Source organism: Muscardinus avellanarius (genome assembly GCF_963383645.1).
Source record: "Muscardinus avellanarius genome assembly, chromosome: 20".
NCBI classification, from domain to species: Eukaryota; Metazoa; Chordata; class Mammalia; order Rodentia; family Gliridae; genus Muscardinus; species Muscardinus avellanarius.
In genome coordinates, this window is record NC_137806.1 from 2,825,960 (window position 1) to 2,847,118 (window position 21,159).

Sequence of the window (21,159 nt, forward strand, 5' to 3'; positions counted from 1 at the left end):
TTGAAGCTGGAAGCAAAGAGACCTTTGTGTGTTTGGAGACAACAGCATTACTAGTCTCTGTCTCACTGATCTGGGCCAGGCAGAGAGACCGGTGTTGGCTCCAGTAACACAGACATCTTGCCCTCATTACTGAACTTTTATAGATGCCCTTGAATAGATATTCATTCATTTGCTCTTTGCCACTGAGACCATTTCCAGAGGTTTTATATAACTGTGGCTTTTCATAGTTGTCATCAATTTTACTGGAGCTAGGCAATGTCCGCTTCACCCCGTTGTGTTAAAAGTCTATCGCCCAATCTTCTCTTCCTGTTTGTGTGGTGACTCTCTCTCTCCTGTATTGTCAAGGTGAGACACTTTTTCTCTTCTCTTTTTGCTTTGGAACACAACTAAGAATTTCATTCAATTGCTTTAGTTTGCAGTCTTAGCTCTCTGATGATAGGCTCAAAATAAAACAGGACTTTTTGATTATCTGTCCTTTTTTTTCATTGTTAGTTTGCGTGCTACATTTTTCTAAAACGTTTTCATCCTAAGTAAGTTGTTTATTATTTTAACTATTAAGTAGAAAATTCTTAACGTTCCTCCTTTATAGCTGGTGAAAATATAACGGGAACAGTTTAGGAAGCAGAATGAGAAAGAAGAAAATAACATGTTCTTAAGTTTTCTATATAGACAATATTATGGAATGCAAGTATACTCAAACACTATTAAAACAAACTATAGTTTTGATTGCCTTTTGAATTTCTAATATATTAAGATGCAGACAATTAATTCTATCATTTATTTAGTGAAATGTATTCAGCATTCTTATCTGTAATGCTTTTTACAAATTGTCAGGACTGGGGGAGGTAAATCTTGACTCTTACCTTATAGGAGAGATTAATCTACTAGCAAAAACATACATGCTGCAGACAGATAACTAAAGAAAGACCTAACAAAGAAACAGTATAATCTAAGTCTTAAAAAGGAATATGAGGTTTTTGTTGTTGGTGGTGGTGGTGGTGGTTTTTTTTGTTTGTTTTTTGTTTGTTTGTTTTGTTTTGTTTTGTTTTTGGTGGTACTGGGGTTCCTGGAAGCCCTTCTACCTCTGGACTACACTCCCAGACCTATTTTATACTTTTTAATTTTTGGAAACAGGGTCTCTTAAGCCAGCGGAGCTAGCTTCCAACCAGCGTGATCCTCCTGTCTCCGCCTCCCAAGCACGGGATTACAAGCGTGCGCCACCATGCCTGGCAGAATATGCGTTTTAAGGCAAGGAATGTTGGGAAAGTTTATTGAAGTAAAAGCGAGAAATGTAACATGGAGACAGTGAATGCGGGATAATTTCTAGAAAAATTCAGTGCAAGTGAGGCATAAGATACAAAACGCACAGGAAATAAGACCAGGAACATGGGATAAGGCAAGCTAATAAAGGACATCATGTCTTTTTGATTTTTTTTACGTTATACCTTTAGTAAGGAATTGTGAATCTAATGTATATTTGCCAGAAAACTCTTAAAGTTTATTTTAGCAAAGAAGTGTTATAAGTATATTTATTATTTTTTTTATTGTTATTATTTCAAAAAAATAAGTCTGGTCACAATGTGATCATTGGATTTGGGTGGAGAGTAAGAGGAACCATGAGAACAAGGTCAAGGGCATCATATGGACCACTAGTTCCCGTACTTTGTTTCTTTTTATTATTTGGACTAAAAATATGTCTGTGTGAACAGAAAGATTTGGAAACTCACTTTTATAATAAAATTGGCAATTTCATGACTATATGGCCACAGTGTGTTGGAAATAGGAGAAATGGGAATTAGTAGTAGGTTTCTGGTTTGGGATCTTAAGTAGGTATTCATAAAATTACATAAATTATAGTTAAATCAAAAAGAAAGAGCCTGATCTAAAAAACCATAATGAGTTCTTATTTAAACATGTTAAACTTGAGTAACATGGGTAATCACTGCAGATTATAATAAATATACACTGACCGGTGTGAAGGTGAAAATAGATGTGCTTGGATTTTCTGCTTTTCTTGAATGAGTTATTTTGCTTTCATTTTTAAAGTGTCCATGACACTGGCTACCTCAGAATTTTAAGCGAGTGGTTAAATAAGATGTATACAGTATCTCAATAAATAATAACTATGATGCTATTTATTGTTAAAAATCATTGTTTGAAGTAACAGAAGTGAACTAGACCATCCAGACAGAATATGGAGGTTGAGCATCCCATATCTGAAAATGCTTAGGACCAGAAGTGTTTGGGACTTGAGTTTTTCCAGATTTTGGAATGCTCACATATACATGATGAGATTTTGGAGGTGGTACCCAAGTCTAAACACAGAAATCATTAGCTTCACATACACCTTATGTACATAGCCTGAAAACAATGTCATGCAGTTTTAGAGTGCCCACATCATGACCATGACATACCACGTAAGATCAGGTGTGAGGCCTTTCACTAGTGGTAACCTCCGCACTCCCCAAATATAGATTTTTAAATCAGGGATGCTTGATGCATTTGAATCCAAGTTCAAAAGTGTTTCAAGGTAAAGATGTGTGTACTAACAAAATATCACAACTTTATGTCACATCTTATACTTTTGGGTAATAGAGCAGGAGAAAAACATAGAGTTTGAAATTTGTTTACTTCTTTGCACTTTTCAAAGTGCCAACCCAAGCACAACTTCATCAAATTCTCAAAGTGGTCCTTCAAAACAGGTAATATCACTCACTGTATATAGTGTGTTCCTTACTGGCCTAAGGACAATCACAGTGTATACATATGAGAGTAAGCTTACAAGTCTGTATTCTGACTTGTAGCCTACACCGCTGACATACCAGGCGTGCCGTTCAGCAGGATCAACATTTGTTCTAGAACTTACTCAGACCTCAATAAAACAGCTCTAGGAATTCCTGTACTTGGAAGGCAGCTCTAATATACTATGTTAGTAGTTTATCATCCTATAGGAAAAATATCTCCCGCTAGACATGATGGCACACACCTGTAACCCCAATACTTGAGAGACTGAGATAGGATTGCAGGTTCAAGGCCAGCTTCAGCAATGTAGCAAGGCTCTCAACAACTTAGTGATGTCATTCTAAATTAAAAATTAAACTGGGTTGAAGGCGGTGTAGCTCAGAGGTAGAATGCCTCTGGGTTCAATCCCCAGTAACACACACACACACACACACACACACACACACACACACACACACACATACACACAATAGAAAAAGGAAAGTAAAATATATCCAAGGAGACAAGGAATCAAAATCTATAGTCAAATTAAGTGGCTAACTGCAAAATTAAACGCATAATTTAGAGAGATATAAATGATACTTTTTTCAAAGCCTATGTTGAAATTCTAATGTTATTGTCACGTTTAACCATTCAAATTATAAAAGTTTCTGTTTTCTCTAAAAATTCCACCCACCCAGACAGTCTCAAGGCTGTTCTGAATAATAGTTGCTCTTACAGGAACACTAGCACATCTTGTTAGGCTTTTGCCGATATGATAAAGTTTGAAACAAAGCAAAAAGATTTACTTTAGATTTGTCTCCATTTTATCAATTCATACCTTCAACACTCTAAACGTTTTTCTTAGGTTTAAAACATAAATGTTCTTATTATGTGAAAAAAAAGTTGAAGCATATGATTAGTATTTTGTTACTAAGTCCATGGTGCATTTCTGGAAAACATATTCCTCTAGTCACAGTATGAATTATTATCATAGAAAGTTTCATCATCTATAAAATGGAGTTGTTGTTGTTTACAGGTATTAAAAGTGTCATTTGGCCATTTCATTCCTTTTAGAAACCCGAAGTGTTCACAGAAATACCACCTTGCTATTACAAGAACATTTTCTTCCCAAGTTACCTTCGATTTGTTTCTTGTCCTCCACGAGATAATACTCCATGACATGAGAAGATGGGGACTTAATTCTGTTCAGGCACAAAACTGTGGCAGTCCATGGAAAATAACATCAATAGATCTGGGCCTCATCTAAAAGCTATAATTACACATTAAATGGTCCAGTTTATGCTGGACATCTGCAGCATGGAGCTGTAATTAATCAAGAATGGATATGCGGGAAAATGCTAAGACTGAAGATAAGCATGCTCCGTCTCACATCTTTCCTCCCTCTGCTGAAAGTGAAAACAAATCTTAGAATTACAGGTAAGCCGGGCGCAGTGGCGCATGCTTGTAATCCCCGCGCTTGGGAGGCTGAGACAGGAGGATTGCACAGGTTCGAAGCCAGCCTCAGCTATTTAGTGAGGCTCTCAGCAACTTAGTGAGACCCTGTTTCCAAATAAAATATAAAATGGGTCTGGGAGTATAGCCCAGAGGTAGGAAGCCCCTGGATTATACCCCAGTACCACAAAAAAAAAAAAAGAATTACAGGTAAATAATGAAAAGATTCATAGAAAAGAGAATCTTGAATTTTTTTATGTCAATAATCCTTAAGAAAATTGGTTCTTAGTAAAAATCTTTTATTTATGGGCCCAAGAGTGGAGTAAAGAAATACAAATTTTAGCATGATTGAGAAAATAATTAGAAAGAGAGAATGGAGGAACGGCATCTTTGGGAAGTTTCTGGCCAGCCGTCCCTGAGGAAACATTAAAGCATCAAATGTTTTTCTAATATTCTGTGCCTACCCAGTCCTTGGAAAACTCTACGGTATGCAAAAAAGATCCATAAAACCCATCCCATAATGGATGGAACTGAAGAACATTGTGCTAAGTGAGATTAGTCAGTTACAAGAAGTAAGAAATCAGATGCTCTCCTAATATCTAGGAAGAGAGTGGGTCATAGGAGAAACTCTAGACAAAGAAGGAGAAAGCAAGATGAGCAAATGTGACCTGACTGAGGGGAGGGGAGGGAAAGAGGAGAATCCCCCAATGTACATGCTGTACGTTCACAAACATATCAACCACTAGGCCAAACATGAAGGGAGGGGAGCTGGAAGGAAGGGTAGGAAACCGGAGAAGGCTAAGTGAGCGACATGGGCATGTGTGCCTCTACCATCTCGTACCCCTTAAGATGTATGGCTGCAGTGCACCAATGAAAAGATTTTAAAAAGCTCTCCCATATAATGATAAATATTAATTGTATTTTATAATAAGCATCGGTAGGCACCCCCAAAATTATTCTACGGGTGGAATTTCAGGTGTTTTGCCATCCGAGCAGAAAGACAATTCAATGGGCAATTGTGAGACACATACTATCTTACCTTCCCCAGTCTCACTATACCGAGATGGGTAACACCCGTTCTGATAAACTGGAATCCAGGCAGTGTGTCAAAGAAACCCAAGAAACCCACCAAACTATAAAGAAAACCTTTATTTGCTTACTCGTTTACTTATTGCAGTACTAAAACTGAACCCGGGGCATTCTACCTCTGAACTCCCAGCCTTATTTATTTATTTATTTATTTATTTATTTTAAATAGGTTTAAATGTGCCCAGAACTGACATTAAAGTATACTTTATAGCCGAGGCATAATCATATCGATTTCATTTGACAAAATACTATAATTTTACATTTGTACATTTTGCAGACATTCAACTAATTATCTACCAACTCCATTTTGTGGGTTTTTTCATGTATTTAATATAATATTGTGTTAGTTTTTATCATTGTGACAAAACACCTATGATAATCAACTTAAAAAGAGGAAGTTCATTTCGACTCTCAGTTGTAGAGGCTCCAGTCTGCTGTTGGCTGGCCCATTGGTTTTGAGCCTCTTTTGAGGAAGCTCATCATGGCGGGGGCGCAAGGAGGAAGCCCTCACCTCGTGGTGACTGGGAAGCAAGAAAGAGAAAGAAAGTCTGGGCTCCCAATATTTCTGTTGATGGCATTCCCAAGTGACGTAACTTCCTCCCATCAGGCCACACCTCTTAAAGGGTCCACCACCTCCCAGGACCACCACAGCTTTACCATATGGGCTTGTAGGGGACACTTATCTAAACTGTACAAAATATAATTTTCCTATGTTCTAAAATTTTCTTAGGCTTTGAAGAACTGCAGTTTCTAAATCAAAATGTCTGGGAAATGGTATAGCTGGATCATATGGTGGATATATTCCCAATTTTCTAAGGAATCTCCACATGATCTCCATAGCAGCTAAACGAGCTTGCACTCCCACTAAGAGTGTAAAAGAGTTTCTCTTTCTCCACATTCTCACCAGCAGTTGTTATTTGACTTCTTTATGCTTGCTACTCTGATTGGGATTAGATGGAATCTCAGCATAGTTTTGATTTGCATCTCCCTGATGGCTAATGATGTTGAACATTTTTTTTTCATGTATCTATTGGCCATTTGTATCTCATCTTTATATGATCTGGCTATATCACTCCTGGGTTTCTTTTCACAGGGGTTGAAATCAGAGAACTACAGTAACGTATGCATACCCATGTTCATAGCAGCACAATTCTCAATGATCAAAATATAGAACCAACTTAGGTCTCCATCAACAGATGAATGGATTGCAAAATTATATGAAAGACACACAATGTAATTCTATTCAATAATAAAGAAGAACAAAATCATGTCATTCTCAAGAAGATGAAAAGCCCTGGAGAACATTATGTTAAGTGAGATCAGCCAGGCACAGAAAGAGAAGGGACATAAGTTTTCTCTAATGTGCCCAAACTAGGGAGCATTAGGGATACCAGAGGGACTCCAGGTAATGGAGGGGAGACCTCAGCAAAGCCAGAAAGAAAGGGGAGGGGAGGGAGAAGGCTGAGGTTAACTAATGGAAAAGCTACATTCGAATTTGTGTATACATGTGAATACGACATTGTTAACCTGGACACTCAGCATTGGGAGGGAGGGAAATAGAGAAGCAGGAGGGAGCGGAAGGCATCAAGGACTGCGTGAATATACGCCACTGTCAACATGATCCACATTGTGGTGTGAGACTAGAGCGCACCATAAAAACAATGTCTGGGAGGAAGGCATTCTTTTACAGGCTCAGCATAAACACAAATTCAGAGATGATATGAATTTGAGAAGGAAATGTTAGTTCACCATAGAATGGGTGTCTTATAAACCACAGACGTCTATTCCTCGCAGCTCTGGGAGCTGGGCATCCAGGATCAAGGCAGCAGAAGGTTCTTTGGGTGGTGAGCCCTTGGGTGGTGAGCTCTGCTTCTCTATTCATGGATGGCTGTGTTCTTGCTGGAAACTCATCTGGTGGAAGGAATGAGGGGAGCCTGGACTAAATCACCTCGCCCAGGATACCACCAATAGTATCACATTGAAGATTAGCTTTCATCACACATGTTTGGGGAGGATATAAACATTGTCTATAGCAGAAAGCATCTCAAATAACAACCCCACTGATTAACCATGTGTAAGCAAGCATATTACAAGCTTTGCATAAGCCATTCTCTCTACCCTGCAGTGGGATACCATCAGCAAAGACCCGATGGACGGCCCATTCTGAGAGTGTATTTCCCCACGGACTGGAATCATAGGTAAGTCCCTGAGCCTGTCCACCCTTTGTTTCTCTTATAAAATAAAGATGGCAGTGTAGTACTGGAAATACGATGACTTTGAAGTCTCCTATGAAAGACTTTCTAAAGATGCGAGGCCTCCGGCAGCCACAACAACCTAGTGCTTTTTATCTTCTAGTTTCCTTTGAATCCAGAAATGGTCAAAGTTCTTAAAATGTTTTCTTTACTTTAGAAAAACAGTATGCGATAAGAGGATGAGAATGACCCCTTCCTTCTTGGCTTTGAGAAAGCATTGAAAAAGAGCTTTTCTTTTCAGAGAGAACACTTGAAAAATGATGATTTTCAAAAAAAAAAAAGAAACGATTTTCTTTGTGAATTGTCATATGTAAAATCTCATTTGACTGAGACCACACAATATCATCCTCGAGAAATTGAGTGATGTTCCTCTTGGATATTCAAGGAGGTAAAGCAAGGCTGTCTGGGAAATCTGGAGCTGGGAGAGGGACTAAGGGTATAACCAGGCACATTAGAACATGTTAGCAGAAATGTGTTAGTCCACAACTGAAATACCTTGTCTGAGTCATAGATACATACAGGAGATTTTGCTGCCTACTACAGCCCATGCAGAGCTCCAAACTAAGAGTCCTGGAAATCTTAAAGAACACATTTCATCCTTTCCAATTTTGTTATTGTTGCTTTTGTTCAGGATTTGTATTTTTTATCATTGTGATGGTGGTAACTATTATGTATTTACTTGGTTTCTTGTTAGGAAACTTTGATATGTATTTTATTTATTTATTTATTTTTTTTTTATTTTTATTTTTTTTTATTTTTGGTGATACTGGGGTTCCTGGAAGCCCTTCTACCTCCGGGCTACATTCCCAGACCTATTTTAACATTTTTATTTGGAAACAGGGTCTCCTAAGCCAGCGTGCGCGGCTGGCTTCGAACCTGCACGATCCTCCTGTCTCTGCCTCCCAAGCGCAGGGATTACAAGCGTGCGCCACCACGCCGGGCTATTTTTTTATTTTTTATTTTTTTTGCATATCTGGGGATGAAACCCAGAGGCATTCGACTTCCGAGATACTCCCCTGCCCTGTTTTTTATCTTTTATTTTGAAACAGGGTCTCACTGAGTTGCAGAGGGCCTCACTAAGTAGCTGAGGCTGTCCACGAACCATGATCCTCTAGTCTCAGCCTCCCGAATGCTGGGATTACAAGCGCGCGCCACCACGCCTGGCTCGACAGGTACTTTGAACATGAAAAAGCATTAAAATAAAGATAGTGAGAAGCCTTTCTCCTATTGTTCACACCCAAAAAAAAAGGTCCCCAGTGTTCCTGCTCATCCGCCCCATCCCATCCCCAATCTGTCCCCCCAAAGAACTGCCAGCAATAATGCTTCTACTAAGCACTGTGATTAAAAAATTAAAATGTGAAGCTGGGCCTGGTGACACAACTATAATCCAGTGTTTGGGAGGCTGAGACACGAGGATCATAGGTGTCAGGCCAACCTTAGCAACAGGGAAAATTCTCAACATAGTGAGAACCTCTTCCAAAATAAAAATAATAAAAAGGAAAAAAATAAAAATAAAAAGGGCTGAGAGAATAGCTTAGAGGGTAGAATGCTTTGGGGTTCGATCCCCAGTACCATCAAATAAACAAAAAGTAAAATAAAATTTGAACGTTTAAAATCACTCGTAGGAGAAAACTAACAGGCATTGTATAGATGCAGAGAAATAAATTACAGAAACAAAATTCGTAAGAAGTGAGGAAGAAAACGTGATGCCAAGAATGAGTGGAACCCCACACCAGAGAGTCTATTCCCTTAAAAAATAAATAAATAGATAAATTCCACCGGGCGTAACGGTGCATGCTTATGATACCAGTAGTTGGGAGGCTGAATCGGGAGGATTGTAGAGTCAACGGCAGCCTCAGCTACTTAGTGAGGCCCTGTTTAAAAAAAAACATAGGGCTCAAGGTGTAGCTTGGAGGCAGAATGCCCCTGCGATCAATCCCCAGTACAGCAAAAAAGAAAAGCAAAGAAAATCTCCCCTCCCCAAAGAAGGAACTATGCAGTTAGCCTTTTGTGTGACTGTTGTTACAGGTTTTGTTTTTACAAGAAAAGTTAAAAAACACTTTTAAATGGATGAAATTGCGAGTACGCCTTGTCAAATTTAGAATCTCATAATTTCTCACAGGAAGTAATATCCAAATTCTGTCACAACCCTTCTGTTTTGTAAACAAAGCTCAGAGACAGTTACCAGACTTCCCAGGTGTGAATTCTTTTCTGTCTAATAAATGGATATTTTGAAATAGTTCTATGATACATTTGGTCACCTCTAAATGCTAGGAATAATCAATATAGTTTAAATATTGTGCACTGATATTATAAAATTGTATTTGTTGAGTAAAATTAATAGTTTTATATCAGGACAAATTTGATGCTAACAAATAAAAGTAAAAAATGTATATATTTCAGATTTCTTTGGGAGGGAACCCATATAAATCACAACACTCGGTAGTTATCAGAAAGATCTACTTGTAGCCTGTTCCTGGCTGAGTTATCTGAGGCCAAAAGCCAATGGCCAGTTATTCTGTTCAGGGAACATTTTATATTTGTGTCTGCCTCGGCACCTACCACAGAACCAGGCACGTAGTTGGTATAAGATCAATATTTTTTGACTTACAAATCAATTACCTATCACACAGTTATTATTATTTATTATTTGTATTTGATATTTGATATCATTTATTATCTTAAAGGGGTTCACTTCTGTAAGAAAAAAACTTAAGACCTAGGCATGGCGGTGCACGCCTTAATCCTAGTCCTGAGATTTTTCACAGAAAGGCAGGTGAGTCCTAGCCAAACCTCAGTGCATTTCTCTGAACTCAGCTTGCATCTCCAATCAAAGCTCCCTGTTGCCGTGGAGTCCTGTCCTCAGTGTCCTCTCCGCAGAAGTCTCCGCCCACCCCCAGGCCTGCAGAGAGCTCCCTCCTCTGCGCTCTTTTAATAGAGCACTCCGCACACTGCACGCACTTAGCCTCCTTTCTATTTTGACGTTATTGGCTAAGTTCCCCGCACATACATTTGGTTATTCTTCTTGGATGGATTTCAAGAATCTGAAAGGTGGAAATTACCTCAGAGGTTCATCAACTTGACCCTGTTGTATGAAAGTGGAACTGAAGCCCACCCAGAGGGGCTGTGCAAATGGCCTGAGGTCCTCAGCTTAGGTAACAGGAAGGAATTTATCTCTTGTCTATCTTTTCACTGCATTACTACATACCTAGAAAGGGTGTGTGTGTGTGTGTGTGTGTGTGTGTGTGTCTTGGTCTGGAGTTTGAACTCAGGGGCATTATACCTCTGAGATACACCTCCCGCCCTTTTAAAATTATTATAATTTTTTTGTTTTGAAACAGGGTTTCACCAGGTTGCTGAGAATCTCTATACATTTTTTTTAGAAAGGATCTTTGTATGTCTTCGTGTTCACAAAAATAAGCCTGGTGTCCATGTATAACACGTTTTAGAACCTTTGCAGTTGTTTCCTCATAAGCCTAACGCATCCCTCTATAGACGTTTAAGAACTATTTGTTCAAGGATTGGATCAAAGAGTCTGAACTTGTGGACATTCCTGTGATGAGCCTCTTGCTTTTCCAGACTATTTGGCCACAGTGTATTCAAATGCCTGATGGTACTATCACAACCACCGACGACGAAACACGTTCTATGTTAAAGCAGATAGAAAAGAAGGGAGGAGGTTAGAAAATCGAGCTAATTTACACTCGTGGTGGCGGTGGTGGTACTGGGGATGAACCCAGGGCATTCTACCTCTGAGCTACGCCCCCAGCTTGTTTGTTTATTTATTTATTTATTTATTTATTGACAGCACTGGGGATGGAACCAGGGACATTGTACCTCCGAGCTACACCCCCAGCCCTAATTTTTTTTTTATTCATTATTTTGAAACAGGGTCTCACGAAGTTGTGAAGGGCCTCGCTAAGTAGCTGAGGCCGTAGGAAATTCCGATCCTCCGGGCTCCGCCTCCCAGATGCTGGGATTACAAGAGTGCGTCACCACGCCTGGCCCCAGTCTTACTTTTTATCCTTTATTTTGAAACAGGGTCTTGCTAAGTTGTGGAGGGCCTCACTAAGTAGCTGAGGCTGACCTTGAATCTGCGATCCTCCTGTCTCAGTTTCCCAAGTACTGGGATTACAAGCTTGCACCACCATGCCTGGCTATTTTATTTATTTATTTATTTATTTATTTATTTATTTATTTATTTATTTATTGGTGGTACTTCGGTTCCTGGAAACCCTTCTATCTCTGGGTTACACTTCCAGACCTATTTTATATTTTTATTTGGAAACAGGGTCTCTTAAGCCAGCAAGGCTGGCTTCAAACCAGCGTGATCCTCCTGTCTCCGCCTCCCAAGCCTGGGAATTTCAAGCATGCGCCACCATGCCCGGCCAGTATTTTTTAATTTTAAAACAGGGTCTCACTAAGTTGCTGAGAGCCTCGCTAGGCTGGCCACAAACCTGCCATCCTCCTGTCTCAGCCTCCCAAGTCCTGGGATGACAGCATGTGCCACCAAGGCTGGCTGAGTTAATTTGCAATTTAAAGAAAAAAGATAAAGACATTACTTTTCACCCCACAACTCCCCCACTGCCCTAACTAGCCCAAACAAAGGATGCATGCATATAAACCTTCATGGATGATGCGTGCACACATACAAACATGGATGAACTAAATGTCTGTGTTACCTCCAAATCCACATGATGAATTCCTTTCCTCCACAGTGATTCAGTTTCAAGGTGACATGGGGCTTTTAAGGGGGTATTTGGTTCCAATGAGGCTTTGAGAGCGGACTCTCCCTAAAGGGTTGAAGTAGCACCCTAATAAGAAGAGGCTAGAAAAATACCATTGTTTTTATTAGTGCATTGTAATAATACATCATGATGTTCAGAGACATGCATGCACACACCACGCATTGAGCCTCTCCTAGTCTGTCTGTCTGTCTCTCTCTCCCTCCCTCCCTCCCTCCCTGTAATGCTGAAAATAGGGTTTGGGGGAAATTGCGAAGGAGGCGAGCACCAACCAGGTTATTGACAATGGCTCTAATCAAGAACCTGGCACCTTCGGGGAGTCAGCCGGCCATGTGGGAAGGACAGACGCGCCACGCAGTTGGAGAGTTGTGCATAGTCCCGGTTGGCCGGCCGAGTCAAATGGTGGAGTGGAAGTACCGATGTTTTATAGGCATGCCGATTCTCTAGCGACATCTGGAGTCTGCCTCGGCATGCCTGGACTCTTGACGCGCCTGGATTCTCGAGATAGCTCTGCTCTGGCTTCCAGGGTTCAGCCTCCTGTCCCCACTGCGGGGTCACGGGGTGGGAGCCAACCTACCTCTCTCCCTCTCTCTCTCTCTCTCTCTCTCTCTCTCTCTCTCTCTCTCTCTCTCTCTCTCTCTTCCCTCTCTCCTCACTCTATCCGTATATCTCTATAATAAAGAGATATAAACCAGGAAGACAGCCTTCAACTAACACTCTGCTGCACCTCAGGAATGGTGAGAACGAAATCTCTGCTGTTGAAGCCCGTGGTGCCCATTACCGACCACAGCCTGATCTAAGAACGCACAGCTGTGGCATAAATCAAATGGTTTTGAAAGAACCGGGGAAGGGAGCAAGGTATGGAGGGCAGGAGAAGAGGGAGGGGATGCTGGCTGAAAGTTCACTCACTTTGGTATCTGCATCTTAAAAATTATGTTTTCTTTCAAATCTATACAAGAGTGCTAACATTATGAGGAAGAAAGGGACACCTTGATGGGGCTGGGCCAGTGCCAGGCCCTCCACACCACATTTGCTCTTGCCCTCCAAAGTCGGGTTAGAAGTTTTTCAGGAATATATAGCCAAGGAGGGTATTGTGTCCCGAGTGCTTGAAAAGAAATCGCCCAGTTTCTCACTGTGGGTCACCAGCTTCAGTGGAAGGCAAACCTCATTAAATCCAAATACCCTCAGTTTCTCCCCAGATGAAACATATTTTCCTACCATAAGTCCATAACCTTGAGTCTTTGGCAAAAAAAAAAAAAAAATTCACTATACAGCTATCTGGCCAGAAACTCAAGTGGATTCTGAGATTGGACCTTAAACTCTATGTCTACCAGTGAGGGCTTAAAGCATCTGCCACGATCTGGGGTGAGAGATGAGAGGGAAAGGAGAGGTGGCTTGAGTTTGACAAGACAGTGTTAAGGCTCCTGGAAGCCAGCATCTCATTATTTGGGAGGCTAAGGCGGACAGCCTCCCAAGGTTTGCAGGTTTGAGTCCAGACTCAGCAACTTAGCAGGACCCTGTTTTAAATTAAAAAAATAAAATAGGCTGGGAGGTAAAATGCCCCTGGGTTTAATGTTCCATACCAAAAGCAAACCAAAACCAAACCAAACAAAAACTCCTTGAAGCTGTGTGAGTCTCTAGCCTCTGAACTCATGAGCTGGGACCGCAGTAAGTGGTGGGTTCTCTTATCCCCGTGAACTTCCTTTTTTCCAGGTGTTGGGGCAGCTTCCCCCATCTCCCTATTGTGCCCAAGACCCAAGAGTTTCCCCACACCCGTGCAACGCCGTCAAGACCCTGAAGTAACAAAGAAGGCCTTTCTGGACACACATCTTGTCTTCTCTCTGCAGCTCTAGGAGCTGAGTAGGTAAGTTCTGCTCACTTGGTCCAGTTAGTTCTGGCCTATCTATCCCTCTTTTTTAGGACTACATTCTTGAGCCTGTGAGCTTTTCTACTCTGGTTATTCAGCCGAAGTAATTAGTAGCAATGATGATAATTAACATTTATTAAAACTTATTTGGCGCTGGATACTAAGTACTTTTCACATGTATGAACTCATTAATCACCACAATTCTAAGAGGTAGATATGTTGCTCTCCCATTTCACTGGGAATTACTTTGAGGCCCCAAATGATTAAACAATGTGCTACGAATCCCAGCTTAGGAGTGGTGGAGACATGAGGCAAATTCAGCCTGACTCTAGAAACTGTACTCTGGGCTATGAGACTTTGATGCGTCTTACAATGTACATTCCATAATTGGTAGTTACAGCAATAGCTGTCCACTGAGAGAGCGTGTGCTTTGGGTTACTTCTTAACAAACTTGACAGGTTGCATTGGACCCAATCACACTCTGCTCCCTGGTCCTCTGAGCAGAGGCGACTCCTCGGGCACTGCCTGGAACTGGCAGTGTGGTCAGCAGCCGTGGAATAGTGGGGTCTGGGGCTGCTAAATCTAAGACAACTGTTTCCTAGCAACAGCTTTGGACGTGTGATGCTTATACAGTACTCTTTCAAAGCATAATTGAAAGTTTCAATGATTTTCTTCTTCAGCCTTTCCATACAGACGAGAACCCATTTCTTTCCTGCAAGTAGAAAAACCTAAAATTTAATTATAGGAAATCAAAAGGTAAAAGTTAAAATTTTGTTTTTCCCTTTTACCTTTGAAGTTCATCCTCTTCCTTTGCCATGGAGACAAGATTATTAGAAAACCTTTTTTTTCCCCCCATGTGAAATAGTTTGTGGCTTTAATAGCTCATAAATTTAAAATGTTTTGAATTTTTATGGCTTAGCATTTCTCGGGGATGTGTTTATTTTTCTGAGAACATTTAGAAAAAGGAAATACTTTAAATCATTTGTCATGTCGCAACAGTTTCCAAGCATTTCAATTATTTGTTTAGAATCTACTACCACGCCATTGGAAGCCTTGTTATTTTAAAGACATTTTTAAGCCTCCCTATGTTTCCCTTCTGGCACCTTCTGAAGCTTCTTGTTAACTTTAATATTACATTTCTGAAATTCCACAGGAAACACTTTCCATCTTGGTTGTGACCACACGGAACCCAGTTAGTGGTCAGGTACATTCCCACTGTCTGATTCACCTAGAACCATCAGGGAAGAAATGATTGGAGTAAACAAAAGTTCCACAAAGTAGAAATTCACTAATTTAAATATTTAAAATTTGGAAAACATCTGCTGTTGACCAACATTGCCTTGCTTTAGAGAAGCCATGTGATTAATACTCACGTGAGCCACTTCCTTTCTTTGGGTTTTAGTAGAGCTTTAAGGTATTATGGAAGACTGCGAGAAGACAACAGGCATGTTTTCATGGCCAGGATTCTCTTTCTCAACTTAAACTTAACAAAATGTATTCAACGAATATCTTTATTGAATGCTTATTGTATTTGCCAAGTGCCAGGATTTAAAAGAAAAAAAAAAAATGAATTGGTCAAGGCGTATAAGCAGCACTTAGTCACAGGGCAGTCTCACCCACGAGCCAGAAACCTTGTTGTGGCTTCCGCTCATCCCCTGCCTTCTTTCCACAGGACACTGCTCTTTGACACCCCGCACCATCATTTTGCTGCTTTCCTGTTTAAAGAAATGTTCACGGTTTTTAAAAGAAATATTTTGTACCTTGCTCTTTGATAATATAGTTGTAAAATTCATCCATTTTGCGGCATTTGAAGACATCTTCGCTGTTATAATGTATTGGCGTTTGAATTTACATAAAATTATCCATCCACTTGCTTTTTATGGACATTTGATTCATTTTTAGCTTGAAATTGTAGGAGTAATTCTGTTTTGATCATGCTTCGTTTGCTTGTTTGTTTGTTTTGTGGTATTACGGATTGAACCCAGGTGCATTCTACCTCTGAACTATACCCCCGGCCTTTTAATTATTTTTTATTTTGAAACAGGGTCTCGTTAAGTTGCTGAGGTTGGTCTTGAATCTGCAATCCTCCTGTGTCGGCCTCCCAAGGACTGGGATTTGTACTGACTTGTTTTGATCATCTTTGGATATGCTTCTCGGCAAAAATACACACGCATTTTTGCTAAGTATGTTTGTAAAGATAAAAGTATTATGTATAAAGATAAATCTTACTCTAAATAAAAAGGGCACATCAGTTTGTCTCAAAGACCTTTCCAAAAACCTCATATAATCTTTCCTACTATATTTCATTGACCCTACCAAATCATTGGCCACATACCTAGTTGTAGGAAGGCAAAAATAGATTTTAGCTTAAATCTAAATTTCTTTTCATCTCAAATCTAAATTCTGCTGGGCGTGGTGGCGCAGGCTTGTAATCCCCGTGCTTGGGAGGTGGAGACAGGAGGATCACACAGGTTTGAAGCCAGCCACGCTGGCTTAAGAGACCCTGTTTCCAAATTTTAAAAAAGTATAAAATAGGTCTGGGAGTGTAGCCTGAAAGTAGAAGGGTTTCCGGGAACCCCAGTACCACCAAAAATAATAATAATAATAAATAAAAATAATAATAATAATAATAATAATAATAATAATAATTCATCATCTAAATTCTGAGCTGGATGTAGCAGTGCTCACCTATAATCCTAGTCAGTACTTGGGAAGCTGAGACAGGAGGATGGTAAGTTCAGGTCCCCCTCAAAACATCAGCATGACCCTGTCTCAAAATTAAAAAAATTAAATAGGGCTGGGGGTGGGTGTGGCCCAGAGGTAGTGCACCTCTGTGTTCAGTCTTTAGTAGCAAAGATACATATACAGATACTTAAAAAAAAATCTAAATGCTGTTAGCTAGACAGAGAATTGGCATTGTAAGACGGTTCTCTGCCATACTATTTAGCCTTTCAATAAAATGTTTTTTACACAGTGATTCAAATAGGAATCTTAGGGTCACTGTTCCTTCCCCCCACATCTCATCCACCTGCAAGTCCGCTCCGCTTTATTCCCTAACCCCCTCTTGACTCTCCTCTCCTCGTCCTCCATTCTGCCCTGGGACGAGTCGCTGTCATCTCTGGCGCAGAAGAGCTATCTATCGCCATGACTTCTGCGGGGGCTCTTTTCTTCCAGAACATTCAGATAGCAATCAGGGTCGTTTGGTTTGGTTTTGATGTGCTAGGGTTTCGTTTTGTGCTTCCCAGTTTAAAAACCTTTAAGAAGCTTTGTATTGTACATAAAGTAAAAGTTCAGCTTTTCAGCAGTGGCCACGTGATTACCATTGCACATCTTCACCAGCCATGACCTCGACTTAAGTCACAAAACAGGCACTGGTGCTTTCTCGATTCTGATTTTTTTGCACTGGAGCACGCTCCTCCCAGATTTTTTGGTTTTGTTTGCCTATTTTGTTTGTAGTTTTTTTCTCCCATAGCTAAACCATAGGAATTTTTTTTTGTTACTTTTTATTTTATTCTGATTTTGGTACTGGAGGTTGAACCTAGGGGCTTCTACTTCTGAGCTTTACCCTCAGCCCTATTTATTTTTTATTTTGAAACAAGTTTTCACTAAGCTGCAGAGGGCCTTACTAAGTTGCTGAGACTGGCCAAAATAGATCATTTGAGGGTCTATTTTGACTTGTCTTTTTGACTTGTCTGAGGTCTTCACCCAATTTTGATTAAATTCTGATCAAACCCTGGTAGCACTCAGTACTGGTTAATGAAAAAACATAAAAATAGGTCGTAAACAATTTTTATTTCTTATTATGGCATATATCTGTCTTCAATACTCTAAAATGTTTTATCAAACACAGGTTGCTTTGAATGCTAACAAAAATTATTTTATTGGCTACATTAAATAATTTGAAGTGTATAATTATAGAGTCTAAAATAAACTGATTAATGTCAACTAATATTTTGCTGCAGTACCCACAATATGCAAGATATGAGTAAGAATATCAGGTTACAAAGTCAGGCAAATAGTATAACTAGGAGCTTATGATTTTGATTTGGGAACTAAGAAAAAAGCCTAGCTTTCTATAGCCTAACCCAGATTTTAGTGAGTACTAAAAATGATTCATAAATTAGATTTGAGTTGTTACTTTATAAAATTCTTTGCCCCACCTTATACAGCTGGTGTGCTATCTATGAACATGGTATGTAAACATGGCCCCTTATGCAGCAACATGGTTAGATTGACAAATTCAAGTTGTTTCTGGTTCTTACAAAAATGTTTTATTCCATCCTGACACATATTTTGTCATGATTTACTTCAAAACAAAATTGTTGAATCAGCCAAAAAAAAAAAGCAAACAAACAAAACCCATGATTAACAAGAAAACCCTACTCTCTGAAGCAGGTTTCTACGGATGGTTGCCATCACTGTCCAGGTGTTAGGACAGTACTTTTTCAGCACTTGGCCCAACTGAAAAAGTATTTGTTTCAGCTTATTGCAGGGAAAATGAGCAGCTTACTTGGTATGTGCTAATGAATTGATCTTATTTATGAGTTAACAGCCTTAAGTAAAAGCTCCAACAGGAATTAAAAGTTGAAAAACTTCAGGCCTCCAACATATAATAGAGAGAAGTATACCTAAACTTTAAAGAAGCATTTAAATGCCTTAGTTTATTTTTAAAAGTAAATGCCTCACAACATTGAACGATCAATAAGTAACTTTTAAGAACCAAGACTGATGCCATATAAAGCATTACAGGGCTATTATTTACTATTTATTTATTTGCACTGAGAATTTAACTCAGGCTCATTTTACCTCTGAGCTATATCCCAGTCCTATTTTATTCTTATTTTGAAACAGTGGCTCACTAGGTTGTTAAGAGTCTTATTGCTGAAGTTGTCCTTGAACCTGTGATCTTCTTATCTCAGCCTGCCAAGTATTGGGATTACAAGCATGCACCACCACGCCCAGCTTTTTTTTTTTACAATACTATTTTAAATTTACTTTGATGATTTTTTTTCTTTTCCTGGTTATTCTTGAGAGGTATTTGTTGCTATAGTTTTATTAGCATGTGGCATCCTCAGAATTCTAGATATGAACCACTTAACAATAAATACCATTTATTGTGCAAATAAATATTGAACTGTGCAAAGCTACCCAATCATTTTTCTTATATCCTTTGTAAAGCCAGATTGTCTGGTTGCTTCTTAGGTATGTAATATATATTTATTTTACTATATCATTAAGAAAGCACTGTGAATATCAATGTAGAAAGAATGCAAATATCAGTTTTGACTCAATAACTTATTAAGTACAATACCCTAGTCTGTTTTTATAGACTATTTAGTTAAGATTTCTTCTGACTGTACATTCTTTTATTTCTTTTTATTCCTTCTTTCTGCCCTTTTTATTCTTTTTTCTCTTTTACATTTTCCCAATTTAAGACATTATTCATTAATTCAACAAGTACTTTTTGAAAGCCCACTGGTACATGACCACCTACTATGATAGTATAATTTAGCAGTGACTAGTCTTTTCACTTTCGTAGGGTTTAGAGTTTGTAATTATTTGAGGGAAGACTGATCCATTCCTTTGCATGGTGTCTAGAAGATGGAATTTCTTTTGTCAATGACTTAAAAAAAAAGTGAATGGACGAATGATTATGGAACAGAAAGAATGCATGATTATAGGAGATTTTGTCTCCTTTAGGTGTAAAAAACCTCCATGTCCTTAATGAATTATAGCTAAAGGAATATTAGATGGCCTCGCAGACACGGAACCCACTAGACAAAAGTAGATGGTTATATTCAGTTTTTGGCTGTTTATGCGTTCATCTTCCAAAGGAGCTTAATTTTCACAGATTATGCATCCACATCCTTAAACAACCTTGAGACTTTCACAGCCTGTGGCAGACAGACTTTTTAGCGCTCACAAGGGGCCCTCTTCCCAGGCTCTCTTCTGTTTCAGTACCATCACCGTTGACATGCAGCAGGGTCTTTGAGTGATTTTCATCTTGTTGCATTTTGCCCTTACCATTTCATGAAAACTAAAAAACAAAACATGCTGGCTCAGCTGACAGGAACTATCACTCTCATAAACCTTATACATATTAGATAGCAGAGGAAAAGTTTAAAAATTAAAAAAAAAACCTGTCTTAATCAGACTACCATTTGATGTAAGCAGGGCTATTATGCATTTTGTTGTTACATTAAAGCAAAAAACTGACCCAAAAGCATGTATGGGACATTGGAGTTTTATCACTGAAGATTATGTCTAACAAATTTATAATTTTTTCTTTAAATTCTTTAGGTAGAAAGAGAAACTCTTCCCGTACTCAACTATTATTTGACTATTGTATAAGAGGATTTTCCTCACATCTTCAGGTATATCTTAAACATGAAAGTAGATTCATTTAGGGGCGTCTCTGACAGCCCATGATGTGAATGTTTCTCCTCTATATCTCCCTTTGTTTTTCTTCAATCTTCATTATTTTTCTCTGCATTTTCTCGGCTTATGCATTAGGCCTGCTAGTGCCACCTAGAGGTATCTCCAGGCATTGCATGTGTCAGTCTAGAACTACAGAACTCAGAGTTGGTTCACCTCTACTATGAACTTTAAGTATTTGGAACCTATAGACCTTGTTTTTTTAAGCACCCAGGAATTGTGATGAGATATTATAATAGAATTACTTGACGATCTTAGAATATCATAATGAATAATGTGTTTGTGCCGAACTGAAAATGTGGTTCAGTCATCGATCAGCTCTGACCTTGAACATATTACTCGTCTGCGTAAACAGTCAGATGCCTCATTAGTAATATTTGTGTTAAATTCTGCCCACTCCAGGTCATTTTGAGGATTGAATATCTCTGTAGAGAAGCACCTTGGTGACCTATGGTATACATCAATGAGTGGTACTTGTATTTACTATCAGGATGCTAACTACATTAATTATCTTTCTGATATCTCAGACTAAATTGTTATATTTAAAACATGAAATAAGCCAGGCGTGGTGGCGCACGCTTGTAATCTCAGCGCC